Source organism: Rousettus aegyptiacus, unplaced genomic scaffold, assembly GCF_014176215.1.
Source record: "Rousettus aegyptiacus isolate mRouAeg1 unplaced genomic scaffold, mRouAeg1.p scaffold_m13_p_15, whole genome shotgun sequence".
NCBI lineage: Eukaryota > Metazoa > Chordata > Mammalia > Chiroptera > Pteropodidae > Rousettus > Rousettus aegyptiacus.
Window position 1 is genome coordinate 16611053 of NW_023416290.1, and position 25188 is coordinate 16636240.

Genomic DNA, 25188 nt, shown 5'->3' on the forward strand with positions numbered 1-25188 from the left:
AGAAAATGTTGTAAGAAACGTGTACTTTGCCGTTACTCAAATTTGTATGTGAAAAATCTCTCATTTAACCCACATTATGAAAACTACTTCTTTCAAGAAAAAACACAAGAGTCAGGAACTCGCTACTTTCTCCTAAGGCAGAAAGCATTTATCTTACCTGGAGGCTGATCTTTATTTATTTATTTTTTTTACAATTTTTCATTGTTGTAAAACTTACCACCTTAACTGTTTTGAACTGTACAGAAGTATTAAATACATTCATAATGTTGTGCCACCGTCACCACCATCCATCCCTATAACTCGTCCTGTAGAGCTAGAATTCTAGGCCCGCTGAACAGTAACTCCCCATCCCACCCCCCACCCCTCCCAACCACCATTCTACTTTGTCTCTATGATTTTGATACTTTACGATTTCATGTAAGTGGAATCATACAGTGTTTGTCTTTTGTGACTGGCTTATTTCAGTTAGCATAATGTCCTCAAGATTAATCCATGTTGTAGCATGTGTCAAAATGTCCTTCTTTTTAAAGGCTACATAATATTCGATTGTATGAATATGCCACATTTTATCCATTCATTCATCCATTGATGGATCCTTGAGTTGCCTTCACAGTTTAGCTATTCTGAATAATGCTGCTATGGACATGGGTATACAGTATCTCTGAGTCCCTGCTTTCAATTCTCTGGGGTATATACCCAGAAGTGAAATTGCTGGATCATATAACTCTACTTTTATAAATTATCTTAAATGACTATCTTTTAAAGCAGTCACTATGTTCCCTGAAAAGGAAATTACGTCATCTTATTTAAATAACCCTAGACTATCATGCCAAGAAATAATCTCGACAAAATTCTGTTTTCCATGATGTTTATAAATTGGCCACTACCCATCTTTCCAGGATTCTCCAAATACCAAGTAAAAGAGTGTCAATGAGACTCAAGTCTCTCTTTTTTTTCCCTTAAAAAATTCGTCTCCCACGATACATTTAGTGTTGGACTACAGGGACTCTTAAGTGTCACTTGAGCTGTTTCAAAGACACACACACACACTCCTGGTGCTCAGCAAGCAAACGGGCACAGCTTTCCCACAGTACTTTGGTCCTCGAGGGACAAATCTTTCAAATGCTGGGGTCTGGGGAAGCCCTGGCGAGGTGAGGCTTACAACTGGAGTCCCTTTGAATGCTTTCCAGAGTAGGTGGTGATGATTTCAGGCCAAAGAATCTCTACTTTCAGCTTTCTCTTCAAAAAAAAAAAAAAAAAAAAGCTATTCATCTCATTAATAAGCAAGTGTAGAACAATGCCAAAATCAACACTGGTATTTTCTGTTATCCTACAAAGAGTAAGCATAATGTTAATAAAATGTAACACAATCTACTGGACACTTCTTTTTTTTTTTAACACTTAAACACAGGCTTTATTGAGACATCATGTTTTATATTGTTATCTTTTTGTAACTGTGGTAAAATACACAAACCATAAAACTTACCATCTTAGACATTTTTAATTGCACAGTTCAGTGGCATTAGGTACACTCACTCTGTTGCCCAACCACCACCATCACCTACCCCAAGAACTCTTTCATCTTGCAAAACTAAAATTCTGTAGCCATTAAATATTAACTCCATGTTTCCCTTACCCCCTACCCCTAGCAACCACCATTCCATTTTCTGTGTCTATGCATCTGACTACTCCGAGTACATCACATAAATGGGATTATACAGTATTTGTCCTTTTGTGACTGGCTTATTTCACTGAGCGTAATGTCCTCGGGGTGCGTTCATGTCGTAGTATGTGTCTGCTGCATACTTCTTACTTCTTGTGTACAGGAAAGCCTTAGCCTTCAGAATGGAAATGTAGAGCCAGGTCTCGCCAGTGGGGCCCTTGTGAATGGACGGGCTGAATATAAATCACTGTATTTATGGAAGTGAGAGCCTGACTGCACTAGCAGGATCCAGAGAGACGAGCAGCAGCACAGAACGCTGCCCACGGCTCCTTTCTGCTGGTGCGCGCCTGAAACCTTCAGTGCTGGTCCCCAGCAAGCGAGCACGTGGAGTCTGCGAGCCAGACTGCCAGCATGTCTATGAGACAGGACAGGGCAAAGTTTCACTGAGGACTGAGCTTTTCATATTTAATGTCAGCTATACGCTATCTTTATGACTTTGGGAATATTAATGTCAGTATAAATGACTGGCCAGGGCACTATGAGTAAACATGAAATTAACGGCTCCATTAGACTTACGGCAATTTTGCTATCTTAATAGTGATGCTAAATTGCATGATAAAAATACAACTTGCTCCATGAAATGTAGCATTTATCATATGATCTTTTGTAGCATTTTTTGACTGTCTGATGTAAGCCCTGCTTCCCCGACTAAATTATATGCTTCACAAACACAGTCTTTGAATTCTTTTATGCCCACCTCAAATTGATGTCACAAAAAAGGAGGTATTGGATAAAATATTACTAATTGATCAAAATGAGGTTGACAGGACAACCTAACAAATAAAAAATACACTGGTTAATCATTTTAAAAAGTGGTTAAACAAGATAGTATTTATAGTTTACTGGTTAAAAGTTGTATTCTTTTGCAGTCAAACAATCCCAAATTTGAATCTCAGTTCTACTCAGGGTTGTTGTGTATTAAATGACAATACATGTATTGTTATTTAATAAATATATTGGCTGAGAACTTGAAAACCACTGGCTGAGACCCACTGGCTGAGAACCTGCAAGTAAGCTATCAATTACGTTTCGGCCATCAGGAGTAGCGATGTTATTGCAACGGATGGAATGTTTGTGTTTCCCTTCAAATTAGTATGTGGAAATCCTAAACCCTGAGGTGATGGCATTGGAAGGTGGTGCCTCTGGACGGTGATTGGGACAGGAGGATGGAGCCCTCACAAATGGAATTAGTGTCCTTATGAAAGAGACAAGAGAGAGCGTTCTCACCCCTCCTGCCACATGAGGACATGCGGACAAGATGGCTGTCCATGGGCCAGTTTAGTGGGCCTTCGCGATACGCCGAATCCACCCGCACCTTCGCCTTGGACTCCCAGTCCCCAGAAGTGAGAAACACGTGGTTGTTGTTTAAGCCACCCAAGACATGGTGGTTTGTTACAGCTGAGCAAAAAAAGCCAGCTATGAATCCACTTTATGGCATACGTCTTTAACTTTTTCTGTTTTCTGACTTGCATCTGATTTAGGAGTTTCATAACTGAAAAGGAGCTTGTCTCAGGGCAGTCCTAGAAAACATGTTTGATTTTATTTTTACTCTTTTTTCAGAAATCCTATTTTGGTGGCAGGTAATGTTAACTAGTGGTGGCTCATTAATATTGCACGGGTATCGCCAATTTTGGTTTTGGAAAAAAGAAAAATTAAAAGAATATCACTCAACATGTGATTTGGGCACTGATTGTCTGCTAGCGCTTTCCATTGGTCAAATCCGACCAGAATCAAGAGAACTCTCTGAGGGACTCCATACTTCTGGGCATTTTCTTTAAAATTACGCATGAGACTTCCGTTTCCAATTAGAATACACATGAAAGGCCTCTGATCACATGGTAACAAGATTTTCACCTGGACAAAATAAAACAAAATAAAAACAACACTTTTCTGGGTTTGTAATAAAAAGGAACAAATCCAAAGAAACCATGATGACCCAAATTTCAGCAAGAAGCAAGTCCTTCATAGGCCAAAAGACAATCGGGGCTGCCAGTCTAGGCTGAGAAGCGTGCCCACCTGGCCTGGACTGGGGCATGGGGAGACCAGGAGACAGGGAACATCCCACAGAGAGACGTGACTTGGCAGGAACAAGCAGAGACGGACACGCCTTATAGAACAGTGTGGTAGGACAGACAGACTGAAATCCGAAAGAACGACAAATGCAAAAGGGAATGGAGGCAACTTAGAGAAGTTTTTGACTAGGTAAAAGCTGAGAAAATGTGTCACTGGCAGAAGCTGAGAAAATGTGTCACTGGCAGACCCACATTACAATAAAGGATAGAGGAAGTTCTTTGTGCTGAAGGGAAATAACAGCAAATTGAAAAACTGAGAAGAAAGGAGAATGTAGAAATGGTAAAAGTGTGGATAAATATTAAAAAGTATCTTTTCTTTCTTTTTTGTTTTTTAAAAGATAATTGGTTGTACAGTAAAACATAACATATGTGGGGTTTGTAACATATGTAGCAGTAAACTATATAACAATAGCACAAAAGATGGCAAGAGGGTAAATATAAATATACAGTTGTAAGATTCTTAGATTAAACATAAAGTAGTAATATTAATTCAATGTAGATACACACACGCGCGCGCACACACACACACACACATACACATACACGCATACCTAGAACAACCAGTGAAAATAAAACCAAACCTTGGCTAAAAAACCACGAAGATGAAATGAAATACTAAAAAATACTTGACTAATCTAAAATGAGGTAGAAAGAAGGGAGAAATACATCAGACACAACGAATAAATAAAATGAGAGCAAACTTAAAAGCAACCATATCGATAATTACCTTGAGTGTAAATGGATACAACCTTATTAAAAGGGAGAATTTTCAAGATGGGATAAGCTATGTATAAGAGACAGTGCAAAACTAAATGCCTTGAAGTGCCCCAGACTTGCCATGCTATTTCATGACTCAGTCCCTTGACTTGGTCCCACCCATCTGGCTAGAATGTCCCTCCTCAATTTCTCCCGATTCCCCACTCCCAGCCCATCCTTTCACCTAGCTAACACCTACCTTTCCTTAAGAAACAGGTAGAATGAGACTCAGCTCAGAGCAGACCGCACCTTCTGCAGGAAAGCCTCCCTAGACACATTTCCTCCCCGATCTTCCTAGGCTAAGCACGTTCTGCTTATTGCACCACCTTCTCCTGGGTTACTGGAGGGCAAAGAACATGCCGGACACCTACCTGGAGCACTTCCTGGCACAAAGCAGCACCTTGGAAAAGCTTGCTTAGTATGTGCAGTTGGGGTAGCAAGCCATTCTGGGGTATTATGAAAGATCATCCTTTAGATAGCTTCCCTGGCCAAGAATTTGACTTATAATCAAAACAGTTCAGAAAGTCCCAGGAAAGGCTCCAGGTTGAATGAACTAAGCTCCTCCCACCCACCAAGAGTCAGCATCAACTTACCTGCCACCTAGCTGAGCCCCGTGACATCCCTCAGGCCCCATCTTCCTCCAGATAACTGCAGCCCCAGCAACACCTTGACTGCAGCGTCCTGAGAAACCCAGAATTCCCACAGAAATGTGAAGATAGGGAACCTTTATCACTTTGAGCCACTAAGTTTTGGGATCATTTGTTATGCAACAATAGATAATACATATTTTACTTCAGCTCCCATCTTTCTTCTTGCCCAGTATAATCTTACCTAAAAGTACCTATTTCACAGATTAAAAAAATCATCAAAGGAGCACAGAGAATGAATGTTCTAGTTCCCTCTGGCCCCATTCACCAGAGGCATCAGATTTCTCATACATAAAAATTATTTAAAAGATACACCAGTTTCTGTGATGCGAGATATGCAGATTAAATGGGTCAACTATATAATTAAAGCATAAAACCAGAATGAATTGAATGAATATGAGAAACAGTTCAATATTCCATGAATTAAATTTGCTCCCAAGTAGGATTTATTTTAATTATATAATACATTTCACTAGGTTTCACTTTAAATCTTTGTAACTTTTTAAAAGCATGTTTCACGACATTGAGAACACTTTTAAAAAATTAAATTTATTGAGGTAACATTGGTTAAGAACATTATATAAGTTCTAGGTGTGTGATTCTATAATGCATCGTCCATATTTACCTAAGGGCCTAAAACTAAATTTAGAAATTATCATCACTATATTCCTCTAAATTTAATCAATTAATGGTATCTATCTTAACTTTTGTTGCAATTAGAAAAAATATTCCCAGAATATAAATTTTATGTACTCTAAATAAAACAGAAACATCCCAGCTGTCTGAAAATTAAAAAGAACATGAACTCATCAGCTAAAAAAATTAAAATCCGCCAAAAAAGGATATTATTTTGTAAAAACCATTTTTTAAATCAAAGGAAATAATACATTTTTCATGGCTCAAAATCTTGATGTTATCAAAAATAGCTACATTTAAATTTTTCAAATTAAAGCTGAAAATGACCCAAGAGCAGATTTCCATTAAATTTATTTTCAAATAAAATATGAAGATAATAGTTTTGTTTCCAAGTGACTAAAAATGTTTAATAAGTGGTACTCCAAAAAATCAGAACGGAACTAATATTTTATGTATGAAAATTCACGCAGACTAAAGACAAAGGCAAAATGGTTAGGGAAAAATACGTGTGCGTGTGGTTTATTAAGCAGAAGTGTTACTATTAAAAACCACGGGCTTCATTTCGGAATCCTGATGAAGAAGTCAAAGCCCGTGACAGGTCTTCTCTGGGAGAACTTCCGCAACCCTTTCTGGTTTTGCACCATTTTCCCTGCAAGACAAATACGGTCCCCGTGCCCAGGACCCTGCAACGTCTGCTGCATCTGGGAACAAACTCTGCAGCTGAGGTCCTCACCCAGAACGTGGTTTAATAGCACCAGGGGGCAAGTTAAAAATGCAAGTTCTCAGGCCTCCCATGGCTGGAACTAATGTTTTAACAGCCCTCCAAACAAGCATGGTGTGCTAGTCGGGAACCACTGACCCCGACCGGGGGCTTCTAAAGCCACGTGTGCATCAATGTCCCCTCCAGAGTGCTCTCTGAAGTCCCCCCATTCCCACTCGGGGGAGGGAGGCCCAGGAAGCTACAGAACCCCAGGTGTTCTTACTGGGTTGACTATGGACCCGTGGAGTAAATGACTGTGGAGGGCTTTTCATGGAAGAACTGATGACTGTTCCATGTCGGCCCTCAGAGTTTCCCATTTTGCCTGGGCTTGGGTCAAGCCAGAGAGAATGGGAGGCAGAAGAATAACTCTGTTCACGCAGATGCCAGGATCTTCTTAACGTACAGCAAGTCCCCGTTCCCAGGAGGCACACGCTGCCATCGCATTCCCAGCATGTAAACAAACGTTTCAAAGCAAAAGGCAAGGTACCTCACTCCTTCCAGACTGCGCTCACAAGCACTTATCAGTTTATTTTGGTGTTAAAGAGAGGTGACCTTATTTTCCACCTCTGTGCCCGAGAGACCACCCTGAATAGACTGTTAGGTCTACTGTGAAGTAGATGCTAAGCTTCTGTGGCACGATGAAATAAACCCAAAGTGAGAAGTAAAAAAGATGGTGCTAGAAATGGCAACAGCAACGGTAGGTCATGGGTTGGCCCCGGAACACGGGACAAAAAGACCCTTCTGGAACCCCGTCCCGGCAATGGAATCCACTTCATATGGCAGCCTCTGTGGTCTGGGCCACCTCTGACCTTCATTAAGTTGAAACCTGCTCTCCCCCATGGGTCTCAGTGCAGCAATCTGCAGAACCTGTAATGAAGGCCTTTCCAATACCGTCAATTACTATTTCCTGAGCTCAGGTGTGTGCCAGGACAGCATAGGACCTATCCCCGCCCCGTGAACTTCCAGTGTGGATCTGCGGATGGCCACTGTGCACATCCCAAAGCCTCCCTCTTTATGCTCATGCTGACCTTAGCATTTCTTGCTGTTAGATCTCATCTTTGATACACTTAGGTAAATATTCTATAACAGCGCATGTTTGCCTTCTCCTGCAGTATCCAGAGAAATCTTTGTTGATAAATAAAGCCCAGTAGCCTCAGGTCCAAAGAGAACACACTATCTAAATCCAAACACGGCCTTTTGCAGGGTGAGATCCTCTATGAAAAATCATCTGAGGATCATCAACCAGCCTCCCAGGCCTGGGTAGAGTGAAACCCAGGGCCTCTGGGGTCCAGGCTTGGGGGCCAGGGAAGGCAAACACAGGAATGCTCACTCCACTCTGCCAACTCAGGGGAATGAGACTCATGACCCCAGAACAGGGAAGACCACGCTGGGGAGAGCGGTGGGATCCAGTCTGTCCACAGCCAAGGCCACAGCCCAAGTTCAATGTGTGTGTATTTTCTCCTGCTCCCCAAATGACTTGAAGATTCCATCTCACCTCTTGGCACCAATGGCCCTGTTAAAAAAGCAGAACCACAGTAATATCAACCCAGTGTGTATCTAAGGATGGTTATTTTGAGAAAGACATGGCAATCCCAGGTGACCTCCAGGAGCCCCACACAGGCACAGGAATGCAAAGGTCCGCCTGTCTCACCTGCACTACGGTGAGACAGTGTTCATGACCCAGAAACATCACCAAGTCCTCTCCTGAGATTTTCTACTCAAGAAATAATTAAGTTTATTTGTTTTTTTTTCTATAGAGCTCTTTAAACTTGTAATTTTGAAAGAAAAAAAAATACCTCTAAATATTTTTTCTCATCTATCCACCCAAAATATATATAAATAAAAGTAAAAAGTTGCTCACCACTGACTTAAGAATTGACATTTAATATAAAAGTTTCAACTGGTCAAACATATAACTCCTATCTTCTCAGAGTAAAAAGTTTTAACAGCCAACTTATAGACCAAAAATGACTTTAAGAAAGCTTCTAGTTTTAGTTTACGCCCTGCCTTCTTTCACAAGAAATGTGAGATAAAATTAAGAAAAATAAAATAAAATAAAATAACGTTTGTGAAAGGAGATCCTAAAAAAAAACAAAAATAAAATAAAATAAAAATTTCAGACAATTTAAGCATAAAATGAGATCAAATTGAGAAAAAAAAACTAGCTATAATTTCCTACTAAGTATCTATGGTTGAGCTCTAAGCTTGCCTACAGTTTATTGCTCATATTTTTAATCAAATTATTTGCCTTATACGTTTCTGGCCAGGTTTTAGAGTGCGTACAGTGTAGCTCACACCAGGAAACAGCAATGTAAGGAGTGCAAGTAAGATGTCGTACGGCTGTCTCTGGAACATCCTCAACTAAACTGGAGCACAGGGTGGACGAGAGGGCCATTCAGTCAGGAGGCCGATTCTGGGAGGGCCTAAAATAACTCCCTGCACCGAAAGGTTGTCTAGAGCCGCTTCCTACACACTAGGAAGATGAAAGCTGAAGGAGTGAAAGCAGTGGATGGGCCACGGAAACTCTTGAAAGAATCTTCCACAATAAACAAGCCTCTTAGATTATTAAGAGCTCAGTTTATAACTTTCGACTAAAGTTCAAAAAGCCTGATCAGAATGCAGAATTTTCTGCTTCTGTATGGATACAGCCAAACAGGTACCTAGTGGACGAAGCCAGGACAACCTTTGAGGAATAAGCTTGACGTCCACTCTATCGCATGGGTCCAGTAAACCTCCCAAAGTACGGTCAAGATGGTCTGTCTTGGACATTTTTCAAAGCAGTTATTACCAAGGTTTTTCCCACAGCTGCAGAAAAATCTCACGCACTTCTATGTGGAGTCTGAAAACGTCAAGCTCATAGAAACAGAGCAGAATGGTGGTTGGCAGGTACTAGCAGGTGGGGAAAATGGGGAGATATTGGTTAAAGGGTACAAACTTTCAGGCATGAGATGAAGAAGCTCTGGAGACCTAATGCACAGCATGAAGACTGCAGCGATAATACTGTATTGTCTACCTGAAATTTGCTAAAAGAGTAAATCTTAAGTGTTCTCGCTATAAACAAACAAACAATTGAGGTGATAGATGTGTTCATTAGCTAAATTGTGGTCTTCTTGTCACAACTGTACACATATACCAAAACACCACAATATACATGTTAAGTATGTGTAATTTACATATATATTTGTCAATTATACCTCAGTAAAGCTGGGAAAAATAAAACCAATCAGGATTTTCAAAAACCCACAAATTAATATGCTATACAGTAAGTTGCTGGAAATGAACCATTAAGGATAATGATTTCAGTTCTGACCAGTTAATACTAAACCGTTCTTCACAGCAAGAGTCAGAAATCAGGACCAAGACGAATGTCAACAAAGTGGCAGAGGTGGACTGACCCTCTCTGTCCGGCCCGGCTCCCTACTCCCATGAGCCTCTATCGGTGAGCTACCTACCGCACGGACTGCGATTTTAGGACTGAGTTTATTTAAGTGGTTTTCTTCCCCCCATAGAAGAAATCCTGATGTGAGGGACAATATAATAGTACTAATCTTTATATTCAGCAACTGGCATAGTGCCTGGGCACGTATGTGCTCAATAAATGTGTCCAGTGAATGCCCCCAGACCACTCTGCAGAACGTGGCTGGTGTGGCATAACCTTTTAGGGCACTGGCACCTTATCGAACTTGACATCTTCACAAATGACTCAGTTTATGCCCTCTCACATCACTAAAATGAAACAAGCTCTCTGGGAAGGCCGAGAACGTCCCCCAGCCTGTTCCTGACCCGAAAATCAATACGAGGTATTCTGAGGACTGAGATCAGCCAGCTACAGACACAGCCATGCTATCAACCACAACTCGATGTTCTCTAAATCGTCCTCCCGCGTATCAGACGAGATGTTCCAAACGTATTAAAGAAATCCAAATATAAATCTGCAGAATTGTCCTCATCTGCTAGCCTAGTAACTGTACGAAAAAAAAAAAAAAAAAAAAAGAGGTGAGCTAGGAGTGATTTGTTCTCAGTGAAGCTATTCTCGCTTTCAGCTATTACTACTTCCTTTCCCACAAGTACATGACCATCTGCTTGCCACTATATTTCTGAGTGCTGCCAAGGATATGGGCGACACCAACGAATGGCAGAGCGTAGAATAACACCCTCCAAAGGAAATGTAATGCAAGTCATAAATGGGAATCGCCTATGTTCTTAAAATTTTCTTTAACCGTATTAAAAGTTATAAAGAAACTGGTGAAATTAATTTTAATAATATATTTTATTTAACTCCCCCAAACCTAAAAATCTCATTTCAATGAGTAATATAAAAAAATCACTGAATTATTTAACATCCTTTTTTCAAACTAAATCTTCAAAATCTGCATATACTTTACACTTACAGGACTCCTCAACTCAGGTCACCTACGCGTCCAGTGCTCCATGGCCACACGTGGCCAGGACCACCACATTACACAGTGCAGGTCCAGGATCTCTTGGCACTTTCTGAAAAATCAGGGGTTTTATCTTGATTCCAGCACCTCTTGTCTTCGACGAAATCTCTCAGGATATTATCAGTAGTGGTACCTTGATCCTATCCGCGACTCTGCACCTGAGAGAGCATTCTCTTCGATCTCAAGATGCAAACTTCTCTCAGAGTAAAAGTGGTTTCACTGAAGCTGATACAAGCGCTGGTGTGAGTACGATTTATGGTCCTCCATCAAGTTTTACAGTAATGATAAGGCAGAGATATACTTTTTTATGACTTTGCATTCGAGTTATATGAGCATCATAAATTATGTGATTGTTTCTTCTGTTCTTTTTATTCAGACCACAGAAGGTCAAGGAAAATAATTAGAGAGGCGACATGATAAAAACCTTTTAGAACAACTGCGGTCGCATGATGCCGAGAAGAGGTGAACGGACACTTCAGGCAGAGGAAACAGCAAGAGCGAAGGCTGGGAGGCACTCAGGGAAGGAGCTGAGGCGCGGAGGCCAAGTCAGGGAGGACCTGGAATGGCAAGACTTTGTCCTGGACACATGGTCAGGGTTTGGAGGAGCTGAGCGACGTGACAGAGCGAAATCTCAGCTAAGTCAGGAGGCAGTACAGGAGAGGCAGAACTGGCAGGAAGGTTGAGAGGCAGGGCAATCAGACAGAAAGGAAAAGATGAAGAAGCCCTGAGCTTCATCAAAGCTGAAGTACACAAGGAATGCAGAGAGTGGCCAGGTGGGAAAGACATTTGTGAATCAATGAGAAGGAAAAGCCTAGGATGTGGGGATGTTAGCAGGGACTGGGGTCCTAATTTCAGTCTCGTGATAGTGAGCTACTAACCGTCCGCTGGCGGGGCACAGGCTGATGAATTTGGGCCCATCCGCTGTTGTCAATGGGTGGCCTCTCTAGCTCTCGGGGTGCATTCTTGGTGTTAGCCTCAGCTAAGATGCAAGGGGAAGAAGTCACCTTTCCAAATGCAAACTTTTCATGATATCTACCACTGTTGCTCTATTAGATGAAAGGCATCAACTAATCTATTACAAATCTACGAGCAAAGATAAAACTCATTCCTATGTTTGCTATTTCAGGTTTGAGGAATTCACCCTCTTTTGGTAGAAGGAAGTTTCTTACAGTTTTTCTACCTCACATATCAAAATGCAAGCAAAAAAAAAATTCCTTTCGACGTAACATTCCTTTTATGTTACTTTTTGTTCCAAGGGGGTGATATAAGGCCCAAAAAGTGAGAAAGCCATATTTTTGTCCTAGAATAAAAAGATGAATCTTTGCTCCACTAATGCTATGTGCCCCAAGTCAAGCAGGAGCATGTGATGCACATGACCCCAGTCACAATGACAATTTCACCAAGGGTGACACACACTTCAAAGGAATGACAGAGGGCCCTGACGCCTGGCAGCAACGTGGGGTTAGAACTAGAGACGCAAACTCAGAACTTCCTCTTTACCTTCAGCCATCTTAGTTGAAGATAAAGACGAAGTTCTCGGAGAGGAGGCCCAGAGGTCTCACAGCCACCCAGAGCTTCACCATCCATGAGTGAGGAGCCGACTTCCTCCCAACCGGGGAGCAAGCAGCACGGTCCCTGGCACGCGGCAGGCACTTGAGTATTTATTGATTAGAAGATGGGAGTGGTGCCAGTGGATACGGACGCCGTTAATCACTGTTTGGGCCAACCAAATTCTGAGCACTTTTTGGAAAACAGTTTGATTAAGCACGGCATCCATATCCTAACGGGCAACACGTTAGGCGAGAAGTTCTAGTTCTTCATACCCTTGGGCCTAGCCGGTTTCCACTTAAGTCAGGTTCCTAGATAAAACTCTCCCCTGGGTTTAATAAAGATCCACAAGTCGGCCTATCAGAACCTGCCAAGGCCACATCGTCTGGTGACGAGGCCCTATTCACTATCATGGTCTCCTGGGCCTTGTATCAAGCTTCCGCCTGTAGTTGATTATAGTCTCAAACCAACTCTTGACCAAAACAGGAACAAAAAAAGGAGTCTTAGGAAAGACCAGAGCAATCTAAATAAGTAAATTTAAAAGTCAACTCTTGGGAGAAATGCATCTAATTAGTTCTTTACCTCTTGAAGCTGAATGTCGCAGAAGGCAAAGGTAAAAATGCGTATAAGCATCAACTACTTTAATGAGAAGATGAGGCACCATCACGTGAATACGGAGAATATCGGAAAGGTGCTGAGAACGGTGCCAGCAACATAGTGAGCCCCATAGAAGAGTCCGATTCAATAATATCATTATCATCAGTATTATGATTGACTGCAGGTGCTAATGGAAGAAAAATCAGAGGTGTGGATGATCGAAGTGTTTTTCAAAAATGATACATCACTCAGTTCCTTCCTATATTCACTGTGATAGGCGATGAATGGTACTTACCATCAAATCTAATAATTATATTTTCTGCTCAAACCAGAAAATGTATGTTTTCAAGTTTCAAAACATTTCCCTACCTGTCTGAAATCTGAAGTCGAAGTAAGAGTGAAAACTATGTATCAGACATAATTATACAAAGTAACGTCTACCACTTTAAACTTGAATGTCAATTGCGCTGAGAGACACTGTAAAGGGCCGGCTTAGGCCGTGCTCACGCCGAGAAGGCCGGCTCCACCTACGCCGTGCGAAGACACAGAGTGGCGAGGAAGCACCGCGGGTTTCTCTGCACAGGGAGCGCGCCCACGGAGAGACGGAGACACCGACGAACTCGACGAACTCGCTGTCTCGACAAAGAGAGTCACAAAACCACGCACACCTCAAAAAATGCCGCGCTCAGCTGACCCACGAGCGCCGGTCAGAGAGGTCGTGGCGCAGCGTTGCCAGCGCTCTGAGAAAGGCGGGGGCGGAGAGACCAGCCGCTGGTCCTCACGCTCCGGAAATCAGGTCATTTAAACAGGATCGGAAAACGGGGCTTTTACAACACATTTTCAAGGCGGGCTACCTAGCTCCTGAAACACTTTGATTTTACCATAAGTGTGTGGTACTTCATTTTATGCATCGAGTTGACTGGGCCACAGGGGTGCTGGTTAAACATCTGGGTGCATCTGTGAGGATAGGATGTTCCTGGACGAGATTAGCACTTGAATGGGTAGAGCAAGTGAAGCAGATTTGACCCAAACGTGGGCGGGCCCCATCTAGTCTGTTGAGGGCCTGCATAGAACGAAAAGGTAGAAGAAGGGCAAATTTGACCTCTGTCTGATCGGTCTTCTGTCCTCAGACTAGACCTGATGCCATCAGATCTCCTGAGTGCCCAGCTTGCAGAAAACTGGCTGTGGGTCTCCTCAGCCTCCATAATCTCATGAGCCAATTCCTTATAATAAATCTCCTTTGTGTAGAGATAGAGATGAGATAGAGATACAGGAAAGAGAGGGAGAAGGGGAGAGAGAAGGGGAAGGGAGGGGAGGGAGAGCCTGAGATCTTAGTGGCTCTGTATCTCCGGAGAACCCTGACTAATCACGATACATGTGAATAAATACCATCTTATAAAATAAAATAAAAAAAAAAATCCAAATTAAAATGAAGGCCTTAAAGCACTTCGGACATAAAATGTATAAAGACATCTGACAACATCTTGGCGTGCTGAATTACAGGGCCTTGCCATGTGGCCTCTTTATCATGAACTCACAGTGCCTAAACGCCTTTTGGGAAAGGTCCAAAGAATGGACAGAGCTTTTCAACAGCTGAATGCTTCACACTGAAATCACTCTTGAAGAGGCATGTGGAAATAGCGATGGGGGATTAACAGCTAAAGCAGTTTAGTCCTGTGCTAGTGAATTGTGAAAGGAAAAATACCTGTAGGAGAAATCAGATAAGCAAATCAGGCCACAGGAACTGGAACGTGCTGCTCTGGGGAGCGGGCGCAGCCGCTTCTCACTGGGAAAACACGGCACTGCGAAGCTCATAGCGAACACTAGGCCTTCACACACACATGCACACACACACATGCACACACTCACACGCACTACATGGTATGTGTGGGGCACACATCACTTCCAAGGAAATTTCACTTAGAACCAATTCCAAACAGTCCACGCAGACCACGATCTCCTCTGGCACTACCTAAAAGACTACTTCGACTTCCCATAAAATATACACTTGTATAACTAATACTCTCCCCCTGTAAGAGCTATAAATATAAAGTCACTAACAAGATTTAGAAACAATAAAATAGGAATTAAATTAAAGAACTAAGTTACTGGACAGTCAGTCTATTCTTTCAAAAATGGTGGCCCCTTCGGCCACCATTATACAAAGTTTTATGGTCACAACCTGATTCATGCTGCAAGTTAGAACATGGCCTACAGGAGCTATGAAGAGCACTCATGACTAGTCATATTCAAAACTGACAGAATGATTTCTCTTCTTCTCTCATGGTCACTAAACAAGAACAAAATTTATTGAGAAGAAACACATCTGATTCCTAAAAATCACAACATTCCAATTACTGATCATTTGAACGAGCACAGGCTATGGATAGATTCAAAGGATTTTAAAAATTCCCAACTCACAGTCGAGTGCACAATGAACCTCTCAATTCACCTTGTTCTAATTATGGAGTCAAAACACAGACATGCTGTCCGGGTTCACAACTCTCTCTCTCTGACCACAAGTGGAAATGGTGGCCTGTGGTGGCCAGGGAAAAAAAGAAAACAAATAGTTTGTGCACACACACCTGTGACTGCGGGGTACGTGCACAGGTCGTGAAAATGGCCTTACAATTTATTCGCTAACCTGCATGCAAAAACTGTCAACAAGCAAGCACTGTGAAAGATTAAAAGCCTGAGGAATCTATAAATATTCTTAATTCTAAAATGGGTATGACTTCCTTTCGAAAAATACAAATAGCATCGAAAATCAATAAACCAAAAATAGCCATTATAGCAAGATGTGGTACTGTCAGTAATACAATGTCACCTGGAAACCAGAGGAATAACCCACAGTCCGGAATGCTGACTGAGCCCGTCTGACGGGCTGCCGGCCATGGCCCCCATTTCAGGGTCAACTTCCAGGGTGGCCGGAGCAGTCTGACTTTTTCCAGTGGGTGCACTTCCCTACCGTGTTTACTGTTGTGTCTAGAGGAGTTAGGTGCTTGTAAGCTGGCATCTCGGGAATCGGGTAGGCCTCGGGTGACATTTAGATTGAAGATGAAGCAAGTGTCCCTCTGAAATGCCGGGGCAAAATGACAAGCATAGCCAACCATCCCAAGAAACCCAAGTTTCCAAATATAAACTCTTCCTCTCCTCTCACCACCCCTCCCTGCCCCCTGCCACCTCCGTCCCCATCAAGGATGCTCGGAGGAGCCTGCCCTCTGGACCTCAGGTGTAGGTACCACAGCTGGAAAGCCAGTCATCTCACAGCACAGAAAACCTGCTGAGAGCAGGCCTTTCTGCTGTGCCTTCATGGCCCTGCCGACAAGAATCTCATAATCAGCAGCGTAACCCTCACACTCTCTTCAGTAAATACATATTGAGCTCCACGATGTGGCCCACAGTGTTCTAGGTGCTGCGAATACAGCAGCTTACATGATAGAGGCCCTTTCCACTTGGAGAAAATTACACCATTTCATTTAGAAATGAGGGCTGTGAATAAAATAAAACAGAACAATGGGGAAGAGTGGCTGGAGAAGGGGCTACCTTAGCTTCAGTGGTCAGAGGGAGTCTCTGAAAAAGTGACTTTCATCCTGTGACAAGAATGATGAGAATGTGTCAAACAGATGGAATGACATAGAAAATCCATGGGACAGTAACACTTATCAGCAACTGACCTCGACGGAATGCTTGCCATTTCGTAAGCATCATCTTAACTTACCTCTCACAACAATCCTATAAAGTGGGTACTGCAGTTATTCCCATTTTACAGGTCAGGAAACTGAGGTTCCAGAAGCCTCAATAACTTGCTCAGCTTCACACAGAGCCAACCTTCGCACCCAGACAGACTCAACCAGAATGCGCTCTCAGGCTCTTGATAAGCGACTGACTTGTTTGCTGGCCTACAGCTAAGCGTTCGGCCTGGAATCCTTGTGTCTGTGACCAAGCTCTCACCCTGCCCTCGTCCCAGTGGTATAACGGAAGGAAAGCCAAGCTTGCAACTCCCAAAGGATCTGCCACCCATTCTGCTGTGCACGCAGTGTCTGTGACTCCCCCTGAACCTGACAAATCTGGGCCTTCACAGTTTCCTTGACCTATGATATCGACAGACTGTAGTGTGCCTGCCTCGGAGGCAAAGAATCGGCAAATGCCTTCTCCACATGTTTTTAAAGTATTAGAAAGGCTGCTTAGATTGGCTCAATCCTGAGGGAGGTGATTCCACCACACGTGACCTTCAGGTCCTTCCAAATACAGCAGGCCCCCCTCAGCCACGGTCTCGCTTCCCGCAGTTTTGGTTACGGACGGTCCACCACTGTCCCAAAATAGCAAGTGGGAAATTCAAAACGATGAACGATTCATGTTCGAAATTGCATGTTGTTCTAGTGGTCTGACGAAAACTCACGCAGTCCTACTCCATCCCGCCCTGGACGTGAATCGCCCCTCTGGCCAGTGTCTCCGCACTGCATGGTAGTCACCGAGCAGCCATCCTGGTTAGCAGGTCGACTGTCACAGTATCTCAGTGCTCGTGTTCAAGTCACCCTTATATTACTTAGTAATGGCCCCAAAGGGCAAGAGTGATGCTGGTAATTCGAACATGACAAAGAGAAGCCACAAAGCACTGCCTTTAAGAAAATGGTGAAAGTTCTTGACTTGATTAAAAAGAAAAAATCGTATGCTGAACTTGCTAAAATCTACAGTAAGAAAGAATCTTCTATCCATGACATTGCCTAATTTATAAATTAAACTTTTTCATAGGTAGGTAATGTTGGAAAAAAACATAGTACGTAGAGAATGCGGTACTATCCGTGTTTTAGGTTTGAGGTACCCACTGGGGGTCTTGGAACATATCCCCAGCCCCGCCAGCCTGGATGAGGATGAAACACTGTAACATTGTATCATTCAGATACAAATAGAAATAAAATGCAAATCGGCAAGCTCTCTCAACTCGATCTCCGCAACGCACCATATTTCACCGATCGTAAGACAGATCATTTTGCCATTTTTATACCTGAAATCAGGATCCACATCACAACATGTGTGTCATAGCTTTTCAGGGAGTATGTGTCCTTTCTTAGTAGTATAAACAATAAGGATGCACCTTAAGATCAAATGGAGAAATTAGGAGAAAATAGAGTTTGAGGAGAAACCGAATCCCTCGAACATTGGGTTCCCTCCGACTCCTCTGCTTTCCTCCCAGCCCAACTGGCACTGCTTGACGCAACAGCTTCCTAACTGGCTCCCCACTTCCAGTCTTTCCCAGTAATCCATCTTCCACAGGGCAGGCAGAGCGAGCTTCCACAACTGCAAATTGAGAGCCTGGTCCTCCTGGCGTCACACCCTCCAGCAGCTCCCACTGCACTTAAATAAACAGAGGCGCCCCCTCGGCCCACAAGGCCCTGCTGAACTGGTTCCGCTGTGGCTGTTTCCCGTTCCTCACAGAGGCAGGCGTCACCTTCTTCAGGGACTTTGCGCAAGCTAGCTATCCTCCTGCCCAGAGAACTTCCAGAGGTTGCCTCTTTTTTTTTTTCACTGTCTCTCTCAGCTTAAACATCTGCCCTTAGGCCACCAGGCTTGGATCAGAACACCATCTTCATTCAAACTGCACTTATTACTACTTTAAATTAGCTTTTCATTAATTAATTTACTTACTTAACTTGCTTATTTTACTATCTTTTTTCCCTCGCTTTGTGATTTAGAGCCTCTAAAAGGCAGGGATTCTCTCTTTCCTGGCCACTGTTTATCTCCAGTACCTGGTGCATAATGAATCCTCTGTATCTGTTTAATATATAAGAATCGTAATAAAATTACAAAACTACATTCTTTCACATAATTTCTTTCTTTTCATTAAGTTCCAGTTAATAGGACAAAAAGTTGCTGCTAAGAATGATCATTTTGAAGCCTCTATGTGATTCCTCCTGAAAAAGACAAAAATATGAAACAAACTTCTAATGGGGCTATGAGGAAAAAATGCTTTACATTACACCATAACCACTCCCCAATTTCCCATAGGCTTCTGAATTGTATTTTTAAAAGCTTTATCTGGAACTGGACAATTTCAAAACTCATTGATCTCGCTGACGTATACAACACACCACAATATTCTTATAATTCTTCTAGAAACCTGTCTGCTAAATGACGGATTTCTTCCTTTTGTTTACGAGTCACCTTTGAACCTCTCTCTGAAGTGTTTACAATTTTTAAATCCCAGCTCTAGTGCTAGTTCCAGTTTAAAATGGTTGACTCATCCACATGTTCACTATTTTTGTCACCAAACATACTAAAAAAAAAAAAAAAAAAGAAGTAATTTGCTTCATCTACTCAAGTTTCCTAAAAGCAAAACAAAACAAAAAACCAAGGTTCATGTCTTTGAATGCTGTGTTCTTATGGGAGTCTCCCATTGTTAAGAGTAGGCAGACAGACAGAGATGAGCAGGAAGGAGAGAAACCCACAGGGGCACAGACGTGGTCACCACTATGATCCTCAAAACTACACAACGTTAAAAACGTAAAAATCACACGCAGTCCCTTCTTACAAGCAGGAGAAAACCTAAGGCGTCAAAACAGCAATATGCACAATTTATTAATGTTGTACCACAAAAGATCATCCAGAAACAAACCCAGGTTTAAAAACAAGATAAAAATGTATTCCACAACAGTACTGAAGCCTTACTGATATCTTAATTTTCTTTGTTAATTGTTTGGATGACGACATCCAAGAAAAACAAAAAACTAAAAACTAAATTTCTTACTGGTACTCTCCAAAATCTTCTACATAAATTATCCTATAACTTCTCCTATCAAAGTTCAGAATCAATGCTACATTTGATAAATATTTTGGGCATAATTTGTGTTCTCTTCTGAACAATTTTCAAATATTACATTTTTATATTTCTAATGTTTTTGACACACAAAAAAATCACCATTTAGAAAAATAAATTAGGTTCTGGCTAAAGCATAAAAAACACAATTTATATATAGAATGGAGATCTGAGCCAACATTTCATTAATCTTCATAATCCCATTTGATGTATGTGACTAAAATGAATAAACTTCCTTTAACCCCAGGGTATAGTTAACATGTGGGTATAGTGGAGTGAGGACTTTCGCCAGATCACCTGAGCGACAAGGCCAAAAACTGTCCCAGCATTCTCAGTTTACAATCTAAACCATTTGCATTGGCCTTTGCATAGTTCAGAGAAGTTAAACCTGCCATCCTTCTCGATCATCCAAAAATAAGCAATCTTCAACAAGGTACTGTGAAATCTTAGGAGGTTTCCTCGAAAAATTAAAAACAGCTTCATTTCTCCTGTTTTGGACTCTTTAAGGACCAAATGTTACCCAGGAAATTCAAAGCATGTCGCTGAATTATGAAGATTTGTTGGTATGCAGCCCCAAAGAATGCAGCGAACTCCTGAATGCTCAAAACCTAGGGTATTCCACATGGCGTGGCGGAAAAAGCCATGAGCTTCAGAGGCACACACACCTGGGTTAAAACTGCAGCTCAGCTACTCATTAGCTCATGACTCAGCCAAATCACGTCACCTTACCTGCAGAAAGGAGAAAACAGCAACCATCTTGTAGCGGAGGAATGTCAACTGCCTAAGACTGGGCCTAGGTTGCCTCTTTTTTTCACTAAGTCTCAGCTTAAACATCTGCCCTTCGGCCGCCAGGCTTGGATCAGAATGCCATCTTCATTCAAACTGCACTTATTACCGCTTTAAATTCGCTTTACATTAATTAATTAATTAAGTACTTAATTAATTTACTTACTTAGATCAGAACTGAGGTTGGATTGTTGTTTTCCTTATGACTGACAAGTTGTTCTGTGCATTTTGTGCATGGTAAGAATTGATTTAGTAGATCTTATGTAGCAGCTCTGTAAGGGCCAGAACACAGACCTGGACCCAGTCATATCTAGGTACGTTTCAAAAGGAGACTTACGGCCTAAATGTCTAAGGAGAAGCCTAGACTTTAGGGGAACCTCCACTCTGAACCCCCATCTCAGAACTCCCTTTTTCTCTAGGTTTAGAATAATATATCCAATCCCTAGTCAGCCCACAGAAATAACTGATCACAACCCAGAAAACCCTCATTCTGGGCGTACTTCTTCCCTTTCTACCCTTGGTGCTATACTAAATAGAACGAATGAACTGTTCTTGGATGAATCATGGCTCTGCAGAGCTTCGGAGTCTTCATCCTGAATATCAATTCTCATTGCATCAAACTGGCAGTCAGAAAAATGGCAAAAATCAGAATAAATGAGAATTCACCCTAGGAAGTTATTTTCTTAAAGTCACGATGCAAGTAGGTTTCTTATAATTTGTTTTTCTCTCTTACAAGTATTGAAAAAAAGTCCAGGACAGCTGGTGATCCTCTAGGCTCAGAATGGTCATTCTTACTATTATGGGAAAATAAGAGTATGGGTACGACTGACCGAATAATGTTTGTCTTAACACCTGGAATACTATGGTTTTCAGAAAGAAAATCTGCCAAGTAAATAGTCTTAAAAGTTGAAATACAACGGTCAAACTTCTTAAAAAGTCTATTTATTCCTCAGAAGATGATCAGACGCTGTCTGTGGGATGAGAGTATATTTTGGGGAGAAGGGCAAGCGATTTGGGATTGCTAAATTAATCCCTCCAATTCTTGAGCACACATGTGGCTCTTCCACCAGCATTATCCACAGCGCCATCTGCTGCCACACTGTGCCTACAGCGGCTGTGCTTCTGCAGAGCCCGAGTTAACACCATGCCCTTTCTCACCTAATTAAATTGTTCAGCAGGAAAAAGATGCCACTTCAAAGTTAGGAGGGGGGTTGAAATACCTCAAAATAAAAAGAAAACTGACAATCTTTTAAAATAGCTAGGTCGCAAACAAAATCTTTTGCTTACTGACTCATGGGCAAGTAAGTAGTTTTAATTTTTCTTACGTAGTTAGGCTATAAATCCTGCCCTAAAGATTTTGAAACAGGAGTAAGGATTACATGCTCTGATGGATGTACATATAGTACATACGTTTATCTTTTATAACCTTTAACACAATGGGAAATGCCTAACTGCTGTGCCAACAGGGTTCTTTCGACTAGGGATTGAATATGTTATTTTAAACCTAGAGAAAAAGGGAGTTCTGAGATGGGGGCTCAGAGTGGAAGTTCCCCTAAAGTCTAGGCTTCTCCTTAGACATTTAGGCCCATAAAGATAATTAAGTCTCCTTCTTTTGAAACGTACCTAGATATGACTGAGTCCAGGTCTGTGTTCTGGCCCTTACAGAGCTGCTACATAAGATCTACTAAATCAATTCTTACCATGCACAAAATGCACAGAACAGCTTGTCAGTCATAAGGAAAACAACAATCCAACCTCAGTTCTGATCTAAAATTAAACCACAGGCTTAAAATAGACCATGACTTAAAAGATCTGGGATTTAAAAAAACAACCATTTTCGAAACAGAAAAATAACATGGATAATAAAAATTTTAAACTTAAAAATAAAACTAGCTGACACTTATTTAGGCACTGCTCTAAGTCCTTTACAGATTATCAGGCTGACAAAGCACAGCCACCCCTATTCAATTAACAACTTTACTGTCCTATGAACTATAGTAACACCGTGGTTAAATAGGGTAGATCAATGGGATGTTACTTACCGACAAAGAATTTTGGCTTACCATTCACTCGCCCTTACGTTAAAATAACCATGCTTAATACACAGCTCATTTGAAGACCAGGAGTTATGATATCAACAAAATAAGCACGAGTTAATACAAGTATTTTCCATGGAATGGCTCTAAGTGTAAATCGGGTCAGGGAAGGGGAGATGACAGATAAACATCTTAAACGCCTACACACACACACACACACACACACACACACAGCAAAAAATTCTTAGTCTACCTACTATCATATTCCCTTTCTCAAAAACAGACCGAATGGCAGTGCTTACAACGCCAGCCACGCAATGTTGTCACAGATGTGTGCCAGATTTTGCACAGGACACGGCCGGGAGGAAAATCCCCGCGTTTGCCTTATCTTGGGCAGGAAAGAAAGCCCGCTCATTCTGGTGGCTAGAGAGGTCTGAATAACAACTTGAAAGGGTTAAAAAGCCGGGAACCAGGTGTTTTCCTTCCACTTTCCAGAGTAATTTAAGTACACAGCAGAGTTATCTCTGCTTCCCTCCTCACGAACCCCCAGAGAGAACTGTCACCGCCGTTCGCACCCTGCTCTGACAACAAGCAGAGGGCACCAGGCTGGGCAGCGGGCAGCAGGGCTTCCCACAGCCTGCGCGCGTTTTGTTGCCAAGTTATGAGCTCCGCTGGGTGATGGGGGCACGAGCGAGCCAAGGATAATTTAATTCGATTTCAAAGCTGTATGCTTTCAAAGAAAGTAGACAATCGAGACCATGGCTGGAGAGAGTGGAGGTAACCTGAAACAAACTTGCAGAGCCTCTGAATCTGCATTATTGCGAGAACTCCCAGCCAGCGATTAGGAGATACTGATAATCCCAGAGTATTAAGCACCCGAAATGAGAGCCCTCGCAAGGAGACGTGGCTGAGTAAAGTCCCCGTCCCTCGCCAAGCCCAGTCCTGCTGCAGCGATCGCGGGGACGCTTTTGGAGACCCCGCTCCGCGGCGCGGCCAGCTCGTCCCGGCCGGGTTCCCGGCGCCCCTGCCCGGCCTCCCCTCCGAGCCCGGGACGCGCGGCGGAGCGAGCGCGGAGGGCAGCGGCGTCGCGCCTCCCCTCGCGGCCCAGAAAGCCCGCCGTGGTCCGCCCGGGCCAGCGCGACCCCAAGGCCGGTTCGGACGGAGACCCAGGCCGGGCGGGCGGCTGCGGGGGTGCAGCCGGCTCCTCTCCGGCTGCGCGCGGCGTCGGCATTGTCCGCGGCGGGGGCGCCGCGCCGCCCCCGGCCCCGGCCCCGGCCCCGGCCCCCGGCCCAGCCTTACCTCGGCCGCGCTCCCCGGACCGGGCGGTGCGGCCCAAGCCGGGCGCCGGGCTCCAGGGGACAGCGACGAGGGAGAGTCGGGGCCCGTGAGGAACGGGGTCCCGGCCGCTGGCGCCGCTGGAGGGCCGAGCGCGGGCCGCAGGGGCCACCGAGTCCCCGCCGCCGGCTCCGAGGGGCCACGGGCAGAGGACGGACGGGGTCGACCGAGCGGGCCCAGGACGCGCGGCCGCGGACGGCCCCGGCTGGCGGCGGCCGCGATGGTTCGGTCTACACCGAGTGGGAGGGCTCAGGCAGGCTTCGCCCGAGAGCGAGGGAGGGAACTTGGAGCGAGTTGCCGTGGCCCAGAGCGCGTGTCCCTGTGCAGTGTGCACGCCCCCGTTGCGCCCCGCCCCGCTTCCATCCCGCCCCCACCCCCGCCCCCTCGGGCACCCCCACTTCCAGCTCTGCCCCTCCCCCATTTTCGTCGCCTTCTGTCACACCCACCCCTAAATCCCTCCCCCCTACTTCGTCCTCCAAACCCCGCCCCCCCTTACAAACTCCTCCAGCACCCCAGCCCCCCACTTCCACCCCGTGAAGAATCCTCTGGACCTCGACTGGCAGGAAGCCCCAGATTGGACCACGCAGCAGTGAGAGATTTGGAGCCTGTTTTGTGAATGTGATAACCCCACCGGGTAGTCACCCAGTTCAGAGGATCTTGGTGCCTGACATTTTCTGCTGAGTAACTTTGATATACTCACATGGGCCATCTTAGTATTTGTAGGCTTAATTTCCGAAGGCATTTTTAAGACTCTAGAGAACATTTGGATTAAAGAATATTAAAGAAATCTCAAGCACCATGTACTGTCCCCAGAGAATGGGCCAGTTGATGTTTCAAAATCAAGTAACTTTTTGGGACGCATCATTATTTAATGCATAATGTATGGTTTGGCAATGCTTTTTCGTTAGCTTTGCTTAATAACTTGGTTGGTTTCTTGAGGCTTTTATTGTTTTAGGAAGACTAAACACATTCTAGTTTAGTGTTGCTACTGGGAAATCTAAAAGATGATATCCATATTTATCAAAATGATTAA

The 25188-nt window shown here is 43.4% G+C and overlaps 1 protein-coding gene across 9 annotated transcripts in view; it reads right to left on the reverse strand.

The window, feature by feature from the left end:
• The window catches only part of FAM110B (family with sequence similarity 110 member B), a 138688-nt gene extending 114232 nt beyond the window's left edge, over positions 1-24456 (reverse strand). For 8 of the 9 annotated variants that reach the window (XM_036232842.1, XM_036232841.1, XM_016165663.2 and 5 more), the window contains exon 1: positions 24120-24456. The gene's annotated coding sequence lies outside the window, so the exon portion shown is untranslated. Of the gene's footprint in view, positions 1-16902; positions 17960-24119 lie in introns of those variants that run through there. The other variant, XM_036232839.1, reaches the window with a different exon arrangement.
• Between the last annotated feature and the right edge of the window lie 732 nt (positions 24457-25188).